This window comes from Lathamus discolor, chromosome 2 (assembly GCF_037157495.1).
Source record: "Lathamus discolor isolate bLatDis1 chromosome 2, bLatDis1.hap1, whole genome shotgun sequence".
Lineage (NCBI taxonomy): Eukaryota > Metazoa > Chordata > Aves > Psittaciformes > Psittacidae > Lathamus > Lathamus discolor.
Genome location: NC_088885.1, coordinates 3,559,903 through 3,583,424, shown reverse-complemented (window position 1 = coordinate 3,583,424; position 23,522 = coordinate 3,559,903). Strand labels below are relative to the sequence as shown.

General features: G+C 43.6%; 1 protein-coding gene across 5 annotated transcripts in view; it reads left to right on the top strand.

Moving 5' to 3' along the window:
• TRAK1 (trafficking kinesin protein 1) overlaps window positions 1-23,522 on the top strand; it is a 138,983-nt gene that overhangs the window by 76,208 nt on the left and 39,253 nt on the right. The window contains exon 1 of one of the 5 annotated variants that reach the window (XM_065665489.1): window positions 13,550-13,620. The exons of the other annotated variants lie outside the window; for them this stretch is intronic. The gene's annotated coding sequence lies outside the window, so the exon portion shown is untranslated. Of the gene's footprint in view, window positions 1-13,549; window positions 13,621-23,522 lie in introns of those variants that run through there. 5 annotated transcript variants of the gene reach the window in all.

The window sequence follows — 23,522 nt, the reverse complement described above, 5'->3', positions numbered from 1 at the left end:
TCTAATCAAGCATGATGTGAAGCTCAACTTCATATTACAGCTGGTTTTGCTGTCTCAGGAGAAATACAACCACAAAACAAAAATACAGGTATTATAGTTTAAATTATTTTCAGGTGGTGAAGAGTTTACAGAATCTGTTTAAAGCTTTACTTCTTCATTCCCTTGTGCTGGATGGGGTGTATTCTCTTTACTCTTCAATTCTTGCTGTCATAGTCTCATTTACAGTGTATGTATGCCCAGTGATAGCTTAATTAAACACTGCAGCTGTGGTGCTGAAGACCACATCAGTTTGGCTCTTATACAAATGCAAATGTAGCACACTCCAGTAATCATGTGGGGGAAGGGAGAAATAATCCTTTCATGTGGAAAAGAGGTTTTTTTCCTGCAGTAATTTCATCTGTCTACCCCTGTCTCTGGTGAAATGATTTCGTTGCAGTGGGAGAACAGTTTGACTGTTCTCTGCATCAGAAGGATCTTTGTATATACCAGGTGAGGTCAGTGTGCCCTGACAGTGTGCAGAAGGGACCAGCTCTGTCCCATCTGTAGGAAGTACCTGTACCTGTTTTGACAACCTGTTTTGCTAAGCAAAATACTACACTGGAAGAGGTCTCTGACCTAAGTTGCAGAGCATTTTGCTCTTACTAAATGTGAGGTCACAGGATGACTCCTGTTCCATGTTCTTTTTGGACTGTGAAACGCCAAAACCTCTTCACTTCAGTAAATGAAATCCCAATTTCCAAATACCAGTCTGCCAGCCTGCACATGAAAATGAGTCGGGCTTTTAAATAGGCCTGTTTGCTTTTTCATGCTCTTTAACCGACTTTGTTTCTTCAGAGTTATTTAAACAAGGGAAATTGCAAAGTAATTGTGGCAATGCCTGATTTAATATGCAGTGTATAGGCAGATTGTACAGCTGCTCTGATGGAAAGGACTCTTGACAATGTTAATGGAGTGGGCAACTTTATCCTGAGTAGTAGCTTCTGTAGGAAATAATGGAAGGATATGGTGTTTAGTTATCTGAACATCCTGATGTGCTGCTGTAGCCAAGAGGAGGAATGTGACCCATAGTAAATGGGTTGGGAAATAATACACTGTTGCAGCTGCCATGGAAATACTCCATCCATCACTGCTGCTTGTTTCAAAGGATCTTCCCAGAATTGGAAAAGGTTTGGAGAAGAATGCTGAGAATGACTAAGCATGGGAACGCATGATTTATAGTGCCATAGTGTGTAATGGCATTCTTTGAATACTTTATTGGCCAGCAGGGATGACTTGCTGCTCCTTTGTGCCCTACCAATGTGGTTCAATGCATCCTTGAATATGGTGCTACAACTTCCTTGGGAAGCCATGTTTCTAAATCATAGAATCACAGAAAGGTTTGTGTTGGAAAGGACCTTAAGATCATCCAGTTCCAACCCCTGCCTGGTCTTGCTCCAACGGCTCCATGTCCCTCTTATCTTGAGGACACCAGAGCTGCATGCAGTGCTGCAAATGGGGTCTCGCAAGAGCAGAGCAGAGGGGTGAAATGAATGGGGTAGATTTTTTCTGTCAATTTCTCTCTTTAAACAAGGAAAGGGGTTTGTGGTTAGGGTTTGCTTTGCTTTGCTTTGGTTTATTTTAGTAACCTGGCTAATTTAGGCAGATTTAGCATTGACCTGTGGCATGAATTTGTTCCATCCAAAAAGGAAGGAGGAAAGGACCGATGAGCTTTTCAAGCCAACTTTTCTGTGTAATAAAACCTCTTTGTATAAATGTAAGCTTAAGGAGTCTTCAGTCTAGATAGTCACAGTTGGATGCCAGAGTTCTTTATCAGTCTGTATGTTTTCCTCTGTGAGGGTAATGTTGTCGTGTGGAGTTTTGAATCCATAGAGGTTTGTAGAAGCTGTCCACCAGAAAAATTACGCCATCCTGGTACATTTTACTTAAGATGAATGCAATATACAGCTGTAGGAAGGAAAAGTAGGGCTGCAGAGGTTGAAAGCAGGTTCTGGAAGCACCCAGCTGCTTTGGTAGCCTGGTCAGGCTCCTGTATTCAACTTGAAAATCCTTCCAGCTCCTGCTTTATGGAGCTACTATTTCTCATACAACTGAAGGGATGCTTGCTTCTGGGTACCTGAATGTACAGTATTCTGTCTGTCTGGGGTTTCTGTATTCATGCTGGGAAGATCATACCTTCATCCCGTATTTCCAGGTCTCTTGGGGAGTACTGAAATCATTTGACCGCACAAGTGATTTTCTCCACAGGAAAATGATGTCTTTCTGGTTTATAGCAGTATGTTCCCAATCAGATCTGTAGGGAAACAGCAAGAAACCAAAAAGCCCTAACCCCCCACCTCCGTTTTTACCCTGTCTCATTGAAATGGGGGTGAGGAAGAAACTTCTAGCATGTTGGAGAACTCCTTTGTTTAAAATGTCAGGAGGTAAAAAGGAGAGAGTCCCTGCAGCAATTCAAACTGGTAGCCAGAGTTCATTCTTTATATTTTAAATGCTTGTTTCATAACATCACCAGACCAAAATTACCTTTGGGACAAAAATAATACAAGTGGAACAAATAGCTTATATGCACAGCAATTGAGTTAATGTTGCTATAGGAACCTTTTTTTTTCTCTGCCAGTACTTTAACAGTGTAGCCTTAATTGCATTTAATGGCATGAACAGCTCTTGCTTTGTGAGTATGCAGACTGAGCTAGGGCAGGAGGGAGTGTCTTGACACATTCCTCTGTTCCAAGATGGCACAGTGTGAGCGCAGAATGCTCACGTTTGGCAAAAATGCTTGCTCTCTTCAACATACAGGGGGTGTTTAAAGGTAGTTGTATGAACTTTGCATGTCCATAGGCTTTTAGTGGCTTTTAATCCTGTGTGATTTACTAACCTGAGGTTCATATACGCTCACTGTATTGCTTTCACATCAGTATTGGGCGCAACAAGAATCTAGTCAGCAAAATGAAGCCAAAAATAACACTATCTCTGTCAAAATGAGAGGAGGTTTTGTTTTTCAGACCTTTGTTTATCTCATTATATCTCTTGATTTCAAGAGGGCTAAGGTTAGCTTGATGTGAAGACGGTGGCATAGGGTAGCCTCTGTCCTCCTGGAAATAAGAATGGCTTGTGCTTTTCATGTGTAAGGCTAGAAGCTGACAGGGCATGGAGATTTCCTGGTCTCTGGTGGGTATGGAGGGGCAGAAGCTGAAGACAGCAGCCTTCGTTGTGGCAGCCAAAGCTCAGGTGCAGGCTGCTCAATTCTTGTTGACTTTGCATTTTGGTATCCTATAAACAGGGGGGAAGTGCAGGTTGAATGTGGTGGTGCCTTGATTAAGGCTGTGCTTCTTTGCTTTGAGTTTGCCTCCCAAGAATGGCAGCATTTGCAGCCTACAGCAGGTTAACCTACCTGTTTCCGTATTACATCCTTGCTGGCCTCTCTCCAGTATGTCCATGTCTCTTACAGTAGGGAGCCCAGAACTGGACCCAGCACTACAGATGTGGCCTCACCAGTGCCAAGTAGAGGGGAATCTTGTGTGTATTTGTTACTATATTCTAGGATGAACCCAGTGATGTTTTTTTGATCTAATTATTTTATTTGCAGAATTGGAAACATTTTATTTTCCAGTGAGGTCGTGTACTTGCAAACAAAGGTATATTTGAATTTGGCCCTGGTCTGGAACATTGGAGCTGAGTGAATAACATAGGCACTTGCCACTGACAGATGTGTGGCAAATGCGTGAACAGATCTGCTAAAGTGGGCTTTAGCTATTAATATATGCAAGGGATGTGGCAATTCCCAATCTCAAAGTTATTGCAGTGATAAGGCTTTATACCAGTAAAGCTGAAATACTAAAGTGGTAACAAAGCCAATGTGTTTTTCTCTGCATAGCTCGACTATTCCTTACCTGTTTTACAGTAAAATAGGTGTTTGCTTTATTACAGTAAAGCAAAGTGGTACCAGTCAGGGAGTGGAGTAAGTGGTAACAACCTAGAAAAGACATGAGTGAGGATGAGCTTAACAGAAATCTGCAAGATCACGAGTGATTGGAAAGGAGAGATGAATTGAGCATTCAGATTTCCACAGCTGAAAGCCCCAGATCAGGTTCGTAAAAGTGAGTTGCAAAGCAAAAGGTGAGGGTTTCTTATATCATGAATAGCAGATGCAGGGAACTCCTTGCAGGAGAATGTTGGAGGTGCTGAAAATGTACATGGGCTCAGGAACAGACAGGATAAGTCCTTCAGGAACTTCAGGACAAGCTGTATCTCTCCCAGGCTGTCTCTGGAGCTGGAAATAATTGGAAGTTGGGAGGGGAGTTGAGGGAGGTATTGGCTAGTTCTGCCCTACCTGCTCACGGCTGCTCTTAAAAGATGGAGTCTTCAGCTAGACAGGCACCTCCTTGGTCAGCCCCCCTATAGCTGCTATTAACATGTGTTGCATACAGTTTACTAAGAAAGGGGGAGAAAGTGGTGAAGAATGTGGTGGTTATGAATCAAATGGATATCAATGCCGTTGGTACCTGAACCTGCACAGATTCAGAAATGCTTTCTGAATTGCAGTGTTTGGTGATGATTTAATGCCATGTGTTCCCCAGATTGTCTTCTAACAGCTTAAACACCATTTTACTGGGTGCTGCAGAAGTCTTTTCTTTCCTTTCCAAAACACTGGACACAAACATTAACCTGTTCTGTTGACAGCCTTCAGCATTTTTAGGAGCAGATGAGTGAAAGTTAGTCCTGGCCCCTTGGTTTTGGCTGTGAAGCTTAGATGCTTGTTTAAAAAAGGGTCAGTGGTTCATGGAGAGGGCAAAAAGCAGGAGCAGATGAGCTTTGTTGCAGGGGGAAATGTGTTGCTGCCCTGATTTTTGAGTCTTTCAGTTTCTGTTTGCCACTTTGCCAATAACAGGCTGCATAAAGGATTCTATTATATCAGCCCAAACAGTGTAACAAGGCAGTAGCATAGTTCAGTTTTCCATGGGGAAGGCAAGCTTTTATCAGACTCTGTGGAGGAGAGTAGTAATGGACTAGCTTTTCATCATTAATGTACTGCATGTACCCAGTGAACCGCAATGGCGCGATGCTGCTGTTCCGTGAGGCAGCAGCATTGTATCAGCTTCCAAAGCAAGGATTTCAGTTTCCAGTATGGAGGAATACTTCTGCTCTGTAAAACCAGGAACAGCAAAATGTGTTTCCTTCATCTCTGCATCGCTTTTTGGAGCCAGCACGTTTCCATGGCAACACGTTAGACTGAAAAAGATGTGGAGAGCAGGGAGGAAAGGAAGGAGTTGGAAGCAGCCAGGCAGTGGTGTGTGTCCACACGTCAGCGCATCAGCCTTTTGATAGGATGGTTTTTTTAACACCCATCCCCGGCTCCTGTGCCGAGCGGCTTTATTAGAGGAGCCATCGGGGCATCTGCTTTTCCCTTCTGCAGCCTTTTTTATTTTTCTTGCCAAATACACCCTCCACACCCCCCTTCTATTTCAGTTGCAGCCTCGCTGAGGATGTGCGGCTCATTTTCATCTTGCTGGGAGCTTCCTTGCGCTGTGGTGTGTTGCAAAGGCAGGAAGGCATGGCTGCATTTCACTTGACCTTAGCAGCAGAGTGAAATCTCGTCTATGTTGCTGACGGATACTGACTATGCAGAAATTTATTGAAGCAGATTATTATGAACTGGACTGGTATTATGAAGAATGCACGGATGGTAAATATTTCTTTCTAGTCTCTTGTTGCAGAATTTGGAGCTGTAAGACTGGAGCATTGTTATTCAGAGGTTTGAAAAATGGAATACCTTGAAAAAGGCAGCAACCCGGTGTGGTGGAGATGGTGTAGTGGAGATGCCCATATCTCTGTTGCACCTCAGCATCTCTTGTGACCATGCTACAGGAGATGGCTGGACAGCTTTCTCTCTTTCTGAGGGAGTGGCAGAGGAGCATATGTGCTACATGAGCAATCTTAGGGCAGGGGCAGTAATATTTGGAATGTTAACTGCATGTCTAATAATTGAGCTGAATTTAAATACTCTTACTGTAAGATTCTGTGTTGGTTTATGTCTATTTTTTTTTTATGTATTCCCAATACGCTGTAATACATATGTATTTAATGTGTTAAGCAGCAGGACATGTTTTGTCTCTGTCTATTTGTGAAAGACATTTAAAACTGTATCTTCTTAAAAGTGAGCAGGTTAACTTTTGAATTGGAAACATTTCAGGCTCTGGTGAGTGTTATCTTGTGGGCCTCTTGCAATTTTTCTAGTGTTTGCTTGGGCATTTATTTCTTTGACAGCATGGAAGATTTTCTGATAGAAGGCACATGGGGAAGGGTAAGGAATGCTAAAAGTACTCTCTGCAGAGTGGAAAAAGCAAGACTCCTTATTGATGTCACTCTGTGGTAACCTCTAAACTAAAATACAGCCTTTGGGAAAGCAGTGGTTGTATACGGATTTTATCCTGGTTGGAGAGGAGCGCGGCTTAAATAAGACGGGTCTGAGATCACGGTGAAGCAAAGAACAGAAAGGAGTAAGGAGTGTAGGCCCACGGGATGTATTATGTTGTACACAAAGATATTTCATAGTGCTTTGATAACAGTATCAGAGAGGATGTGCAGAGTAAATATGTGTGACAAAATTGGGGGTTTATGATCTTTTAGGATCTGAATCCAATCTCAGAAGCCTGTTAAACTTGAATTTCTCTTGCATTTGTTTAGGTATTCCTGTCCACGTGTTCAAAGAGGAAAGATCTGACCACTTAAAGTTGGATTGAACCCCTTACGTAACCTTTATCCTCTAGGTTTAACCCTAGTAAATACTGATTTAATCTGTGTACCCATTAATCCGTATGATGTAACAGGCTTAGTTGGCCTGGTTTTAGATGCTTCAGATCAGACAGTTGTACTGTCATTAAGAGCAGTAGCTGATTTCTGTGTTTTCCCTAGGTTAAGTACAGATAGGTTTCTTTTTAGTGTTCTTATCATGGTCCTCTGTGTGCTCAAAGTGTCATTGTGCAGAAGCATGATATGCCTGAATGAGCTGAGAACTGCTTCTCAGTTTTGCCTTTAAGGTGTATGCTGCACTGGAGAAACTATGGGAGTTCCATAGTAATGGAATAATCAGCAGGTGTTAGGCAAGCACCTTGTGGGATCAGGGCCTCAGGAGCACTGTGGTGGCTGGTGTGATTCTGGGCTGCCAGGTTTTTTTGCGCTGAGCCCCTGATTATCTTTAATTATATAAATATATATAGAAATTATATATTTTATAAATGCATACTCCTGAGGAGTGCCCAGGGTACTCCTTCCCTGAGCAGAGATCTACTGAGAGTCACATAGGGCATGCTCTGGCTGGCTGCTTAGGAAGTTCTCCCCTAAGAGAAAGCAGGGTTTAATGTTGATATGCTCCAGTAGGTAAGGCATAATGCTTCTTTTAAGATTACTTTTAAGTTTTAATTAAAATGCTGTTTTTCACATGATGGAAGGATAGTGCTGTCAGCCCTGGGGTGAATGGTACTCTTACAGAGTTTCATGGAACGTTATGTGCTTTAGCTTTCTTTGGCTTCTCCCAGTCCAAGTGTGTGAGGAAGACAGGAGGTATGGTGGAAGGCAGTCTTTGGACTTTGGTACTGGCTTGTTAATTTGGGTTTAAAGCAGTATTGGTATTTACTATTGATGGAGAAACGTATTCTAATTGTAGTAGGAGACAAAAGGCAGTAGCAGAAAACAGAGCTTTTCCAAAAACCTGGAGCAAATGGCATGTTGTAAGAGATGCTTGTCTTTTGATGTTTGGTTTCTCTACCATTATTTGTCAATATCAGTGTCATTTGCCAGTGATGCTTTTTATACTCAGTAGAGAGTGATTGGTGCTTGCAGCTCAGCTGACCTGTTTTGAATATCTATTTTAAGACAAGATGATGCCTCATTAGCTTATTTCACTGCTATGCCCATGGACCTTCCGGAGCTCCTGTATGTCTGTGTTCAACTGTGAATCCCACCCAGCTCAACCTCTTTGGTAACTGTAACACTGGAGGAGGGTTGGCAGTGCTTTGATAGCAATAGGAAACCTCACAAGATGTTATCCCATTGAATTATTTTTCTGATTACTTATATATTCTTTTGTCAGAGTCGCTGGCACTCAGATTTCCATTTAAAAGATGTGATTCCATTTGTTATCCTTTATTTAATGATTCTTTCAGTAGCGCATAGTTTCTTGCTCTTCAAAGCAAGAAAACAAAGAAAGAACACCCTAAGATTACACCAGATAGAAGGTTTCAATGACTCTCACTGTTACCTCAGCTGTAATAAATTCTGTATGGGCTGATGTAGTCATGATGTCTTCAACTTGCATTCGGTGGCAGTAATTCTTTTTTAATACCTTCCAGAAGCAAATGAACAAATGCACAAAATTTACCATTTATAATTATTTACCAAGAGTTTCTGGAGTTGGAATGAGGAATTAATCCCTTTTATGTAAGGTCCTCTACAGAGTTTATTTTTGGTAAGATTAAATGGAAGTAGACAACAAAATGTCACACTCTATTTGAATCACTGCTGTTAACTAACATGACAACAAATTGAAGCGTCTATAAATAGCAGTACGCTGTTCTTTTTAGATCCATTTTCAACTATCATTGTATAATATGGGTGACAGTTGTCACCTTACTTGGCATTAATGAAATATATTGTGTAGGTGGAATGGGGAGGGGGAAAGAGCTGGCTGTGTACTTGAGTAGGGAAGTAGCTACTTTCATAGCAGACTCTGATAGAACCAGTGATAAAAGAGCAAAGGGTGATGCTTTTGTAGACTCTTACCTGAAAGATAACAGTATAAAAGTCTAGGTTCATGTAGGTGGGATTTTTATAGACAAAACCAAATAGATTCTTAAAAGAAGAAATCTCACATAATGCAACTTGCATGACATACCCCCCCCCCCCAAACTACCAAACAACTAAGCAGATAGGTAGAAACCCATAGAGATCTTTATGAATAGCCTGGTTCCAGTTGTCCCTCTTTCTTTGGCCAGTATTTTTCATTCTCTTAATGATCAGTGCTTTCTAGAGAAATCCAGGTTGACTTTGGATCAAATTACGTTTCTTGCGGTTTCTTCCGTTATTCATTTATTTCTAGCTGAACAACAGCACGCTAATGGCTGAGAGCTCATTGCCTGCAGTTCAGGTGCCTGCATGTCTGCAACTGGCTCTCTTCTCTTTTTGCTGGCCATGAGTTTCAGCCATTTCTTATGGAGCAAACAGTGTCTTTTCCTTTTTTCCCCCCTGCCAGTCACATTGTGTGCCCTATTTGTCACACGTGCCAAAGCTTTTAACCCCTTTTATGTTGGCCTGAACCACCTTGTCTCACTCTTGGTCCTTCCGGCACCCCTAACCCTGCTTTTGCTCTTCTCTATCACTTTTAACCCCTCCCTGTATTTTCTTCCTGCTCACACTGAAATGTTTTCATATCGTGTTCTGTTTGCAGTTCCTGTTTGCACCTTTATTCTGTTTCTCACCATACTGATTATCAGCAAGGTCTTGGACTTTCTTTTAGCTGAACAATAATTAACAATGTTAATGCTTGTTCTCCTTGACCTCTCCTCCACTTCAAGAATGATCCCTTATGCTTGCACATATTAGCATGCCTTTACAGATGTGAGACTCTTTCCATTAAGATAGCATCAGCAGAATATTTCATAGTCCTTGCTGCAGCTCTTCAGGAGTTCTTGGTTCTCCATGTTTCTTCTCTGTGCACCTTATTTACAAGTAACCTTGCAAGCCTTCACAGTGTGGAGAGCTTGGCTGATGGAGGACTGTTTTCCGTGAGCTGTGCTGATTAGCTCCTTTTGTCTCCATCCCTGTGGACAGGGTAACTCTGGGGTTATGACTGTGGGTATGCCATCTAAACCTGTAGATACCATACAAATGCCTGTAGGGTGCAGTCTCTGGAACAGCCCTTGCTCTGTAGGTATGCAGCTGAAATTCTCATTCGGGTTGTTCTTGTTTTGCTCCTATGGCCTTTATATTCAATAAATATGGTTGCACCTTGCTTATGTTCATGTAGTCATTGATACCATTTTCCTAGTTTTCTGCTTTTTGCCATGTCACTTCTTTATCCCTCCGCTGACTCTGTTCTTTATGCAGTCAAACCTAAGCTACTTGCATGCTGCTTTATATGGCTTACATTTCAGTATAGAGGTATTTTTCCTCTTTATTCTGCTCAGCTGCTAAATTTCCAGATGAGCATTTTCCCACTTCATCCCATTCGGTGCCTTTCTGCAACAGTAATGTGCTGTCCTTTTGGGTAAGTGGCAAAGGGAATAATTTGGATAAGACTTATTTGAAGGAGTGGGAAACGTGCAGAACCTGTACAGATTTGAACATGCAACTTTGCTTGACTGTAAATCAGAATAGGAAGCATGTGTTCAATGGTCTGTTTATACCCCTCCCTGAAAAGCTCAACCCAAACCACCCACATTTCTCCTTCAGCACATTTTGAATCCAAGCGCTGCTGTTTCAGCCGCTGTTTTTAGGACTTGTTTGCTTACAGAGAATCTCTTTGTTCTAAATGCAGTATTGTGTTACTGGTCAGTTATGGTCCAAATGAATGTGGCTAATTGTGCAAAAGTCTAGATGTTTTTATTGATAAGGGAAGGTCAAAATGATGTGAATACCTTGGAGTTCCGTGGAAACACTGAGTCAGGATCTGAGGGTTTGTTTGTATTGTGTCTAGCCTCACCCTTCTTCAAACTAGCTCCCAATTTATGTGTTTCCTGTTTGATTGCCAAGCTACTGAAGGCAGGCTGTACCTTAGTACTGGCATTGTATGAGGATGTGTGTTTTCAGCATTGCAACTCACTTAGCAAGATTCCTGAAAGGAGTTCAATGTCTTCAGCCACTAAGTCAGAGTGGTGATAGCAGCAAATGTGCCAAATTCACTTTGCAGTGGCAACCCATCGAAGTGAATGTTCATTCTGGTATATTCTTCAAGTCCCTGAGTATGTATTTACCGCAAGTAATAAAAATCTCTTTTGAATCTTTCCTGATGAGAATGTATGTTTTCAGAACCATATACCATTTAGCTCCCCCTCCTTCATAGCTGCTTATTGTTTGGTATCTGTTTGAAACCTGGCTCTTAATCTTTAGCAAGCAAATATTCCAGCACCACTAAAGGGACTTAATGCAGAATGGCACTGAAACTGAGTTGATAGCGTGAGGGTGGTGTAACATTCCTTCTCCACCCATTATGAATTTGTATCAGCATTTATCTTGTGCTGATATCAAAATAGAGATTATAATGCTTATCTTTCAGCTTTTGAATGTCAGAGTCCTTCTGTGTGGCATGAGTTGACATGAGTCACAGGTCAGAAGTCAGCTTGTGAGAAGATGCACCTACTCTCCTTATATTGTTGTGTATGTTATTAAAACCATAGTATGTCAACAGGGTTGGCAGGTGTTGACTTTTCTGTCCCTAATCTTTACAAGGTGCTTTTTGCCTTCTTTTAAAATGACTTATTGTAGTTACTCTCTGAATTTCCATTCTCTAGCTATTGCTGAAATGTGGTGAATTGACCTTGGATGGCAAGTAGGTACTTAAAACTCTCACTGTCTGGTTTTTGCGTTATTTTTTTAGGAGTTGGATTCACTGCTAAATGGCAGAAATGAAGACACAGGAAAGCCCTGAGCTATCAGAAACTGGAAGTAATCCCCATTACATTATGACTAAAATGACATCTTTTATTGTCATGATACGGGAAGAAAGGGACAAACCCATTTTTTCCCTCGCTGAGTTCTTGAGGCTATTGCTGCTGCTGAAAATTGCAGTAAATTTTGGCAGTCAAAGGTCTAGTTGTTAAGTTTGAGTAGTAAGATCTTTATTCAGAAATGAGTGTTCCTTTCCTCAGCAAGCACTTAAGTGCATTTCATATTCTTTGGCTATAAACATATAAACATGTTATACTCTTTGCATATAAATATCAAGAGTTTAAAACTTAAACCATTGTGATTGTATAAAACTGGTTCCTTCCTCTCTCTTACTGCCTCATACTTCCACACCACTAGAGAGTGGTAGAATCACAGCCTGGTTTGGGTTGAAAAGGACCTTAAAGCTCACCCAGTATCCAACGCCTTGCTACCTTCCACTGGAGCAGCTTGCTCCAAGCCCCTGTGTCCAACCTGGCCTTGAGCACTGCCAGGGATGGGGCAGCCACAGCTTCTCTGGGCACCCTGTGCCAGCGCCTCAGCACCCTCACAGGGAAGAGCTTCTGCCTAAGAGCTCAGCTCAGTCTCCCCTTTGGCAGGTTGAAGCCATTCCTCTTTGCCTGATCCCTACAGGCCCTCATCCAAAGCCCTTCTCCAGGTACTTTGTCAGCTCCTTGGTAGCAGAGAAACTGTACATGACCTAACTGTTCTACTGGCTTATCATGTTTGTCTGCCTGCCTCCTTAGCAGTTCTGTCCCCTCAGAGGGCGATGAGCTCCCTTTGCCTTGCAGTGCTTCCACTTTGCCTTGTGACGCAGATAGGAATGCTTTCTGCAAGCAGCAAAGGGCATCTCTTTGCCATTGGAAGTGAAGGAGGCAACTTGGCAAGCATTAGATTTCTATAGCTGCAGAAGGTTAAATAAGTTAACCTTCTCTGGGTGTGTAACCAAGTTGACCAAACACAACTGGTTGGAAACCAAGAGCACAAGGAGTTTTGTTTGTTGTTGAGCATAGAAGAGTTACATACACTCTTGAAAATGCACTGGTGTGCACATGGGAACTTGAGGTACTTGGTTTCCCCCAGCAAACGGAAGAGCAAAGATGACTGTGGAAAACATGGTATTTGACAGCTGATATATCACTTAAATGCTTTGTAAAGCACAATCTTTCGTCAGAGCAATAAAAAAAGCTCCCTTTCCCCAGGCTGATTCTTCACCCCTGGTTTCTGTGTGTTGGTGGATGCTGCAGTCAGCCCCTGCTGCAGATCAGCCTCAGCTCTCAGGATCTCTGCGCTGGGCGGGATGGGCATGTACAGACTGTTCACTGCTCCTGTGAAATCTGGTTTCTTGCAGCATTAGGCAGCCTGAGAGCTGATTTAGCTCCGTGAAGGTGCACACCCTTCGTAGGTGTGACAGTTGGAGGCTGGTCCAACTTCCGTGTGGCTGAGGCACTCATGGGAAGCTACCACCGTGCTTGGAAGAGCAGGGGCAGAGGAGAGAGGACCTTGGTGATGTGAGGAGTTCCAAGGACAGGGCTTTCAGCCCACCTATTTGTTTGAAATAGGCTAGTGGAGCTGTTGAGCACAAACCGGCTACCCTCAGAGCTGGTATGAGGAGCAGCATACATCTTCCAGTAATTATTAGGCAGATGGTCTCTTCCCTCCTCCACCCCATCTGTACGATACAAAGCTGTTGTGCTAAGGACGCTCAGTCGCTCAGGAGCTCCCGGGCTGAGCATGTGAGTGAGGAAAGATGGTATCCTGCTTTGTGGAGACCTGGCTTTGCTCTCCCCAGAAATACAGCCTCCAAGGGAATGATTTCCCATCTCCTGTGAGACTGAGGCATCGTGTCGGGGATAATTTCAGCAATGTCAGTAAACGAAGAAGAAAGCTTTGAATATGACTATGAAAAGGAGAATGAGAGAGAACGCACGTGTAACAGGCAGAGCCTTGACATCTTGGAAGAAGGTACTTTTCACCTTTGGGTTTTATGCTTCTATGTTAGTAGCACATGGCAACTGACTCGAGTGATGTTGCTGATTTAAATATGCTAAATTTTACCATTTATTTTAATGTGGAGCCAGTACGTGCAGATGAAATACTGAGAAAATACATGAATAGGATGAATCTTTACGTACTTTAAATGAGAAATACGTGATCAACCAATGTAAGCTATGCAATACCTTGTTTTATGATGAAACTGCATTTGGCATTGTAGTGCAGTTTTTATATCTACATCTCGTGTGTGTGTTGTGAAACTGTCTGTATTAGGTTGTCATTCTCAACCGGTACTTCTAAAAACGAATAGGACAACAGAGCAACAATTTTGTCACATAGAAATAACCTAAATCTGGGGTCTTGCGACTTACCCTTTCAACAAAACAACCCCCAAATCTTGTCATACTTGTGGAAATAGTGGACATTTGCAGTACTGGAGACAACTGGCCCGTTAGGGTGCGGATGTGAATGTGCGTGGATTGACAATCCTGCTGCACAACTGCTGCCTACAGAGTGCACCCATTCAGGGGCTGCTCCCAGCAAGCTTTTTCAGGGGTTCAGGTGCTGAAAGCTAACTGCACCATTGATGCTCTTTCATAGGCTGTACATTTAGCTATAAAATATAAATATAAAATTTTGTGGTAGAGAACTGGTGCATCCAAATACACTCTCATAAAGCCTGGAATGTGACCTGCTGTGAATTTACACCTCCTGGGAAAGCTGGGTCTGAAGCCTCAGTGGATGAAACATGCTCTTTGAATCCGGTTGCATAGGGTTTTCCTATAAATGGAATCAAGTATTCCATCTGGATGTCAGTCATAGTAAACTATCCATCTCTTCTGTTATGGGTCTCTGGAGGACTCGGATAACTTGTGTGTCTATGCAAAATAGAAAGGTGTTGGAGAAAATACTGGTGAAAGGAAGCTTTAGGGATTGGAGCAGGGAGGAAATATAGTTGAACCCACATTGATTTTGAAACACAGATCATGTGGTTCTTACTCCTCCTGCTGACTTTACCTTTCATCCAGATCTATGTACAGTCTGAAGCTGTTGTTGATTTAGAGGGAGGAAAAAATTGCTTAGTTCCACCTGGGATAAATTTAGCCGTGTCTTTCTACAGTATCTTCCCCTCGGAAGCTCAGCATGTATCTGAAATGTCTTCTAAAGATGCCTTCTCTCCTCCACTTATACATTCAGGTCACCTACACACACAGTCTAGTAGTGACACATGCACTAAAATTATATGTGGAATTTCTCTGTATCTGTGCACGTGGGTGCACTTATAAATGATAGTATTCCTCTCGGGGATGAGTCAGTCCATTCTGTAAGTAAAGCAGTTGGAAACACCATTATGTAGCTTCTTCATGCTGAGCAAAAGGAACACTGTAGCCATATCTGGCTGTAAATCTGATATCAGAAATAGAAAGTCTGTGAGAATATGCTTCCTTTTAGCCTTCTGTAGTTATTGAAAATAAGGGAATAAAGACTGTGTGATTAAAATTCTTCAACTGGTTAGCCCATTCCATATGTGGAATATGTACTCACTACTAGTCTGTTATTTCCATGGTCATTTAGGTCCTGTGACTGTGCTCAGACTAGTTTCTATAACAGGACTAAAGTGCAGTATCACACCCATTCTTTATAAGGATAGAAAGGAGCATCCTGGGAAGTACTGACCCATCAGCCTCACCTCTGTGCCTGGGAAGATCATGGATCGGATCCTTCTAGGAGCCATGCCGAGGCACATGGAGGTCAGGGAGGTGGTGTCGAACAGCTACTGTGGCTTCACCAAGGGCAAGTCCTGCCTGACCAACCTAGTGGCCTTCTGTGATGGAGTGACTACATCAGTGGACAAGGGAAGGGCTATGGATGTTATCTGACTGGAATTTTGTAAAGCCTTTGATGCGGTCCCCTACAACATACTGTGAGGGTGGTGAGGCTCTGGCGCAGGCTGCCCAAAGAAGTGGTAAATGCTCCATCCCTGGAGGTGTTCAAGGCCAGGCTGGGCAGAGCCTTGGGTGACGTGGTTTAGTGAGAGGTGTCCCTGTCCATGGCAGGGGGTTGGGACTGGGTGATCTTAAGGTCCTTTGCAAGCCAATCTAGTCTATGGTTCTGTGATTCTAACATCCTGCTCTCTAAACTGGAGTGACATGGATTTGATGGGTGGACTGTTTGGTGAATAAGGAAGTGGCTGGATGGTTACATCCAGAGAGTAGTGGTCAATGGCTCAATGTCTGGATGGAGATCAGTGATGAGAGGTGGCCCTCAGGGGTCCATACTGGAACCAGTACTGATTAATATCTTCAGCAGTGACCTAGTGCGATCAAGGGCACCCTTGGCAGGTTTGCAGGTGACACCAAGCAGAGTGGTGCAGTTGACGCACCAAGGGGCATGATGCCACCCAGAGGGATCTGGACAAGATTGAGAAGTGGGCACATGTGAACTTCTTGAGGGTCAACATGGCCAAGTGCAGGGTCCTGCATGTGGGCCAGGGCAACCCTGGTATCAATACAGGCTGGGGGATGGAGCGGTTGAGAGCAGCCCTGAGGAGAAGGACTTGAAGGTACTGGTGGATGAAAGGCTAGATGTGAACGGGCAGAACGCCAGCTATGTCCATGGCCGCATCAAAAGCAGTGGTCAGCAGGTCAAGGGAGGTGATTGTCTTCATCTACTCCACTCTGGTGAGGCCTTCCTGCACTCCTGTGTCCAGCTCTGGAGTCCTCAGTACAGAAAGATATGGACCTGTTGGAGAGGGTCAAGGGGAGTGACAGAAGTGATCAGAGGCTGGAGCACCTCTGCTGTGAGGAAAGGCTGAGAGAGTTGGGGTTTTTCAGCCTGGAGAAGGCTCCAGGGAGACCTTATTGCAGCTTTTCAATACTTAAAAAGGGCCTATAAGAAAGAGGAAGAGACTTTTTAGTAAGCCCTGTTGCAACAGGATGAGGGGTGATGGATTTAAATTAAAAGAGGGAGATTGAGGCTGGATGTGAGGAAGAAATTCTGTACTATGAGGGTGGTAAAACCCTGGCACAGGCTGCCCAGAGAGGTGGTGGATGAACCATCCCTGGAGACATTCAAGGCCAGGCTGGATGTGGTTCTGGGCAGCTTGGTCTAGTTCAAGATGTCCCTGCTCAGTGCAGGAGGTTGGACTGGATGAGCTTTCAAGGTCTCTTCCAACCCAAACCATTCTATGAGTCTATGATTCTAGAGCCTCTATCACAGAACTAGTTTTACTCTTGGCAGTGTGACAGAATGGGTTCTCTTGATAAGAATGGGAAACACCTTCATAAGGATCTAGGCAGGACAGTCCTAGGGTCAGTGCATTGCTTTGGAGTTGTAAATGTGCCTAACAGCCGCTTGTCCACTCTTGATAAGCTGGTCTTTGAGCTGACTGCAATAAAACTTTGCGCAGGGGTATCTGTGGATAGTGTGTACGTGGTCATTGTTGATAAAACACCTGAGCTGGGAAAGGGCAGCCTGAAGTTTTCTTCGGTAAGTGATTTGTTGGGTCAGCTAATTCTGAAACTGGGCTGTGTTCTGATTCTTGTTTTTGCAGGGACAGGAAAAGACTATTACCTGTCTAGGACCTGCAGTGGCAACCAGGCATTACTATTTCAACTTACTAATGTATTAGCTTGAGTCTTCCTTATCTAAAGTAACAGGTGAATGCAAGCTAAGAATATAGCTTCAGTTTAATTAAGAGCAACCCTCTTGTGATCCCTCTTAAAATCTCAAGTTCAGACACTCCAGGGGTCTGACTCTGAGAAATATACCTGGTTTATCGTACTAAGACATTGAGTAGAGGCCTTACAGGTCTCTGGAATCTGTAATTACTAAAGCAGAGCAAATGGAGCCCGGTAGTTCTTGAAAGCTTTGGCACAGCCAGTCCCCCCCCCAAGGAGCTGCAGTAGGGAAAGATGGTGTATTTAAGAGAGGGAGACAGTTAGTCGTAACTTCATTTTAGGATTTTTGGAAAGACTTACAGTCCAGATCCTGCTTTAAGCTTTACACCCATTCATCAGTTGCAGGGATGCAGTCCGGCTATTTGTTGACAAGAAAAGGATGGAGGAGAATGTCAAGGCAGTAATTCAATGGCTAGTGATCAAAGAAAGGATTTTTCTGCACTTCTAACAGCAGAGCTATGCTGAGCTGTATCAGTAAATGGTGTTTGCATTAAGGTGATGGCGAGTTCTTTCCAGGCGCTTTTCCTTGTCTCCTTAGTTTCCCTTTGTGACTGTATTTTCAAAGTTACCATGTTTGATCTGTGTTTCTGTTCTTGTTGATGTTTCCTTTAACTTGATTCTTCATTCATCGCAAGAAAATCCAATGCAGTTCATGGCCTGCTTAGAGAAAGTACTTTGAAATGGATGAGTGTTCAGGAATAAGCCTTAGAAAAGAAATAAGCCAAGTTTTTTTCCCAAACCTGTGATTAGGAGATAACGTAAGTTTGTATGTGAGGCCTTAGTCTTGGATTTACTAAGCTCTTTGAATACTGTATCAGAAAAAGGGCAGCAAAACGATACTCTTCAAGCCATGGCTTAAATGGCAAGATAAAATCTTCTTCTAGAAGAATCAGTAACTGTGCTTTAATATTAGAAGGTTAATTTGCAAACTGTGCCATTGTAATCACAGTGGCCCTGGCTGTAACATTAAGAAGAGGAAAAAAAATTTATTGGCATTGTCTGCCAGTGAACTTCTGGTGGCTCTTTTCTGCAGAATCATGGAGTCACAGAATGGTTTGGGTTGGAATGGAGCTTAAAGCTCATGCAGTTCCAACCCCCTGCCATGGCCAGGGACCCCTTCCACTGGAGCAGCTTGCTCCAAGCCCCTGTGTCCAACCTGGCCTTGAACACTGCCAGGGATGGGGCAGCCACAGCTTCTCTGGGCACCCTGTGCCAGCGCCTCAGCACCCTCACAGGGAAGAGCTTCTGCCTTAGATCTAACCTGAACTTCCCCTGTTTCAGTCTGAACCCATCACCCCTTGTCCTACCGCTACAGTCCCTGATGAAGAGTCCCTCCCCAGCATCCTTGTAGCCCCCTTCAGACGCTGGAAGCTGCTCCGAGGTCTCCACGCAGCTTCTCTTCTCCAGGCTGAACTCAGTGCTTGCTGACTATGTGTTGCTCACAACATTCTGTTCTTCCTGCCTCCTCCATGGAGCTCACCCACAGTGTGACATGACAGCTGTGAAACAGTTGGCGTGCTGTGACCGCTCTTTGTCCTCTAAGCAGGGTCAGAAGCCACCCGCTGAGCTCCTGGGCTGCCTTCTGGAGGCACTGGCCTGCTTCTGTGCTTGGGGAGCAGGGGGGAGGCTGGAGGAAGTGCTGGTCCTGCTCACATTTGGCCTTTCTAGCACGTCTCAGGACCACATTGTTCAAGCTCCAGTGACAGGAATCTCTTAACATTTTGAAGCTCTTCAGGTTCTCTTAGGGCTGTTTCAGGCAGGGCTGTGACAGGCAGCAGCAGACCTGAAGACTCTGCCCCAGTTTAGCTAGGGCTGTCAAAACCTCCTCTTTAGAGGAGAAGGTGGTACCATGGTTGTCTTTAAACATGTAAAATCTTTATAATCTGGGCCAGAACCAGAGCCAGCAGACATTTTTGGTATAATTTGAAAGGGAATATACGTAATATGGCACAGTTCAAGAATCCCCTGTGTGCTTGGTTCGAGTCAGTGTAGTGCTCACCGTAACCAGTGCCAGAGCAATAACTATTAGTGGCTCTAGAACTGAAGCTGTGATTTTTAGCAAGTGCTTTATCCTCAGCCTGCAGGAATAGCCTGTCAGAAATGAAACCAATGTAAGCTGAGGAGTCTGAGTCTGCCAGGGCCTCTAAGGTTTGCTGGCAGTAAGGAGCACAGCTGGTCAGTCAGTGTTCCTGTGTTCCGTGCATCCCAGTGCACAACATTTAGGATGTGATGTACTTGCCATTGTATCTTCAGTGTTTGGGCAGAGCTCTAAGCAGAGCAGAAGGGAAACAGAAGCTATTTCTGAGGAAGGGCTTCATGACTGATCAAGAATATAATAGCCTTGCCATAGTTAAAGGCTTGGGGTTGGGAGCTGTTAGGAAACAAAGCAATGACCCCTGCTGCCACCTTGCCAATAAGAAGCAGCAGTATTAGAGTTGCCAGAGATCTCTGGTCCGTGAACAGTGTTCCCTTACCCTGATGTACTTTCTGAGGAAATAAATTTTGGTAGTAGGGACCATGCACTAGGGCCTTCCCATTGGACACTATCATACACATCAGTATTATCTGCCCCAAAAGTGGAACTTTACTATAACATCGTTTCCCTCTTCTGTTTCCCAGTAGTTGGAAATAGATGGGAAGAGGAGCAGTGGGAGCTGGGCCTTCCTCTTCAGCCATGGCTGCTCTCTTGTAGTTCTTTAGTTGGTCCCTCATTGGTAGGTCTCAAAAATGAAGAGGAGGGATGCAGGGAGCAGGGGCTGAGGTTTGACTGCTGCCCCCTGTGAGTTATTTTTCCTGCTTTCTTTTTCTCCTCTACCCGAATCCACTGTTTGGTGGGTGGTGGCTGATTGCAGCAGCTCCCAGTAGTGGGATTCTTGCTGCCCTTTCCTTCCCTTGGTGTTTCCTGTTCCTGAAAACATACTTTTCCTCTAAGCAGCATGCTAGGTGGCTCTTTCATGGAGCAATTCAGGAAGGTCCTTGAGCATCTTCAGCTTAGGAATCAGTCAGTTCCGAGCTCTCAGCCTGAAAGAAGCTTCCAGTCAGATGCTGCAATAAATAGATGATGAGAAATAAACTCAGAGTACATCCTTTCAGCTGTACTTCCATTGGGAAACACAGGGATGTGGGTACATTTGCAAGCTGTTAGAGAGTTTTAGGATGGTGCTGGATACTTTAAAACAGAGGAAATACTTGATCTGAGTAGCATTTAGTCATTTTTGTCTTTGGCTGTTAAAACCAAACCAACACAAAACCCATAAATACGTGGAACTGCACATATGTCACTGGTAGCATGTATTTAATGATGCTAAGAAAATAAGGTGTCAGGAGCTTTCTCTGTTCTTTGTTTCCTGTTTTGATTCTGTAGCATCAGTTTCAAAGCAGTTAGCAAAACACGTTTTCTAAGTCTGTTTCCGGAATTACCTGGTTCCTCCACTCAATGTAGACTTTTCTGTATTCTTTCTTTCTTGTCTAACACCCTTCTCAATAAACTGAGAGATGCGAAATATATTTGATGTTTGCACACATCCATGCCTTTAGACACTATGCTTCCTATCAGCCTCAAGCAAAAATAGTACTGATTTGCAAGCGAGAAAAGGAGGTCAGTAAATTGGCACTGTAGGGTTTGTGTCACTGAGCACTGTCCTTCATTTGCTCTTGTTTTGTCTTTACAATGGGGTCAGTTGTACTCATCAGAGACTCCAGCAGGCTGGAAACCTACTATGCAGAATCCATTAGAGATGGGAAGTTTGTAGGGATTTTTCCCCTCCACACTGCACTGATCAGAGTTCAAAATTATTAAAGTAGTTTGTCTTCTTTTCACCTGTGTATTTTTTGAACACTAAGGAAATAAAAATCCCTGCACTCGCAATCGGCCATATGTTACCTTGTAATCTGTGGAGGCTGAATGACTACATACTTAGCAGATTTGAGGTTTTTTAATGCTTTTCAATTGCTTTCTTTCCCCTCGCTTGTCACCTTCTCTTCCCCACAAGCCTTGGTTCTGACAGATGGAGAGCAACACCTCTTTGCAAGTTTGTCCTACTTCCAAGAGGAAAACCTTCCTTTCAGTAGCTCTGTGCTTCTGCTCTATTGTATATTGATAGCAGGTAGTTGACTGGAGGAGGTATTTTATTAGATGTGGTCAATGAAGGTTTGTTTCCACTTGGATGTTGAAGAAGACGCGTAAGATACCATTGTAGGGTCCTGCCCCTGGGGAGGAAGAGCCCCAGGTACCAGCACAGGTTGAGGGCTGACCCATTAGAGAGCAGTTCAGCTGAGAAGGACCTGGAAGTGTTGGTGGATGATGAGTTGACCATGAGCTGGCAGTTTGTGCCCTTGAGTCAGGAGGGACAGGAGTACCGTGGGGTGCATCGGGAGGAGCGTGGCAGCAGGTCGAGGCAGGTGATCCTCCCCCTCTACCCTGCCCTGATGAGGCCCCATCAAAGCACTGTGTGCAGTTCTGGGCTTCTCAGCACAAGACAGACAAGGAGCTACTGGAGGGACTCCAGCAGAGGCCACAAGGATGATCAAGGGTCTGGAGCATCTCTCTTTTGAGGAGAGATTGTGGGAGCTGGGCTTGGTTAGTCCAGAGAAGAGCAGACTGAGAGGGGATGCCATCAATGCAGATCAGTATCTCAAAGGCAGGTACCAGGAGGATGGCACCAGACTCTTTCCAGTGGTGCCCAGTGACAGGATGAGGAGCAATGGCCATAAACTGACACACACCAAGTCTCACCTCAGCATGAGGAAGAACTTCTTCGCACTGAGGGTGTCAGAGCGCTGAACAGGCTGCACAGGGGGGTTATGGAGTCTCCCACTCTGGAGCCATCCCAAACCCTCCTGGACACGTTCCTGTGTGACCTGCTCTGGGTGGGCCTGCCTTGGCAGGCGGTTGGAGTGGATGATATACAGAGGGCCCTTCCAACCTGGATGATTCTGGGATTTCTGCTTTGAAACCCTTACACCGTGGCAGGGTAGTACATAAACAACTCCATTTTCGCAATGATCAACAGAAATTTGATGGAACTTTTGAGATATAAAAGCTGTTGGTGACCAGGTTGCTATTGCCTTGCTATACTAATACATCTGCTGCGATAAAGCTGTGGTATTACCCTGCAGAGTTAAAGATGAAAGGGCAAGTTCTGAAGGAATAGCCAAGTAAGGGGCCATACAAATCAACCTTTATCATCACTCTCCCAGTGACTTTCTTCTGTCTGTGGAAGCACTGTCCTTTTATCAGCTCGCATGTTATGGAGGTTATACATTCACCTGAATTGGGGTGGTGTGAGATTGCCACAGTCAGAATTAGTAGCGACTGTTAGTGCTAGATACAGAGTTAAAATGAGATTGCTAATGACAATCTCAAGCATTATTTTATAGTAGTGGTGGAATGTAGTAACTAAGGGAACTATTTAGTGTACAGTTGTTTTGGAAAATAACCTGCTGTTTGTTGTCAGGGCTTCTGATAAGTATTTTATGGCATGACTTATGAACTTGCTATGTTTAACAAAAAAAGGGTTTATGGTGATGTTCATTTTCTTATTGTCAATAGTCTGCTGGATGTGACACCATCCATCTTGATGTGCTTATGGAAAACTTCTGTTTAACCCCTTTGTTTATTACAGTTTGTGTTCTCTGCGAGTTCAGTTTTCTGTGGATCCTGATTAATCTGCTTTAGACTAATACAGCTTGTAGTACAGATGCAGTGTGGTTTTGTTTGTGCAGTGGTATAGTTGTTCTTTATATGGCTGTGTAACCTGATATACCGCAGGTTGCTGCTCTGAAGTGTAAACCCTTTACCCTTGCCACTTTCTGACTTTATTATTTGGATAAGTGGAATTATCTCTTGCATACATTTGAATGGCATGCTTTAGAGTTCACTGGCACTATTTATGGCACTAAATACTGTAAATGTTCTTCGGGTCTGATCCTCAAAAATGCAGTTTCAGAAAGGGGAAAAGAAATAGAAGCAAACTGTACTTCTTGCTGTAGTTTAAGCAACTCTCTGATATTTATGTATGGGAAAGAATCCTCCAACATTTCACCAGCTAAGTACTGTTGTGTTTGAGTGATTATTGATGTGCTTTAGGTTATGATCAACTATTTATAAGTACTTATTGTATATTTATATATTGGGTATAAATTGTATATTTACAAATTGGGCAGTGTTGTTTCCTTGGTGTGACAGTCTCC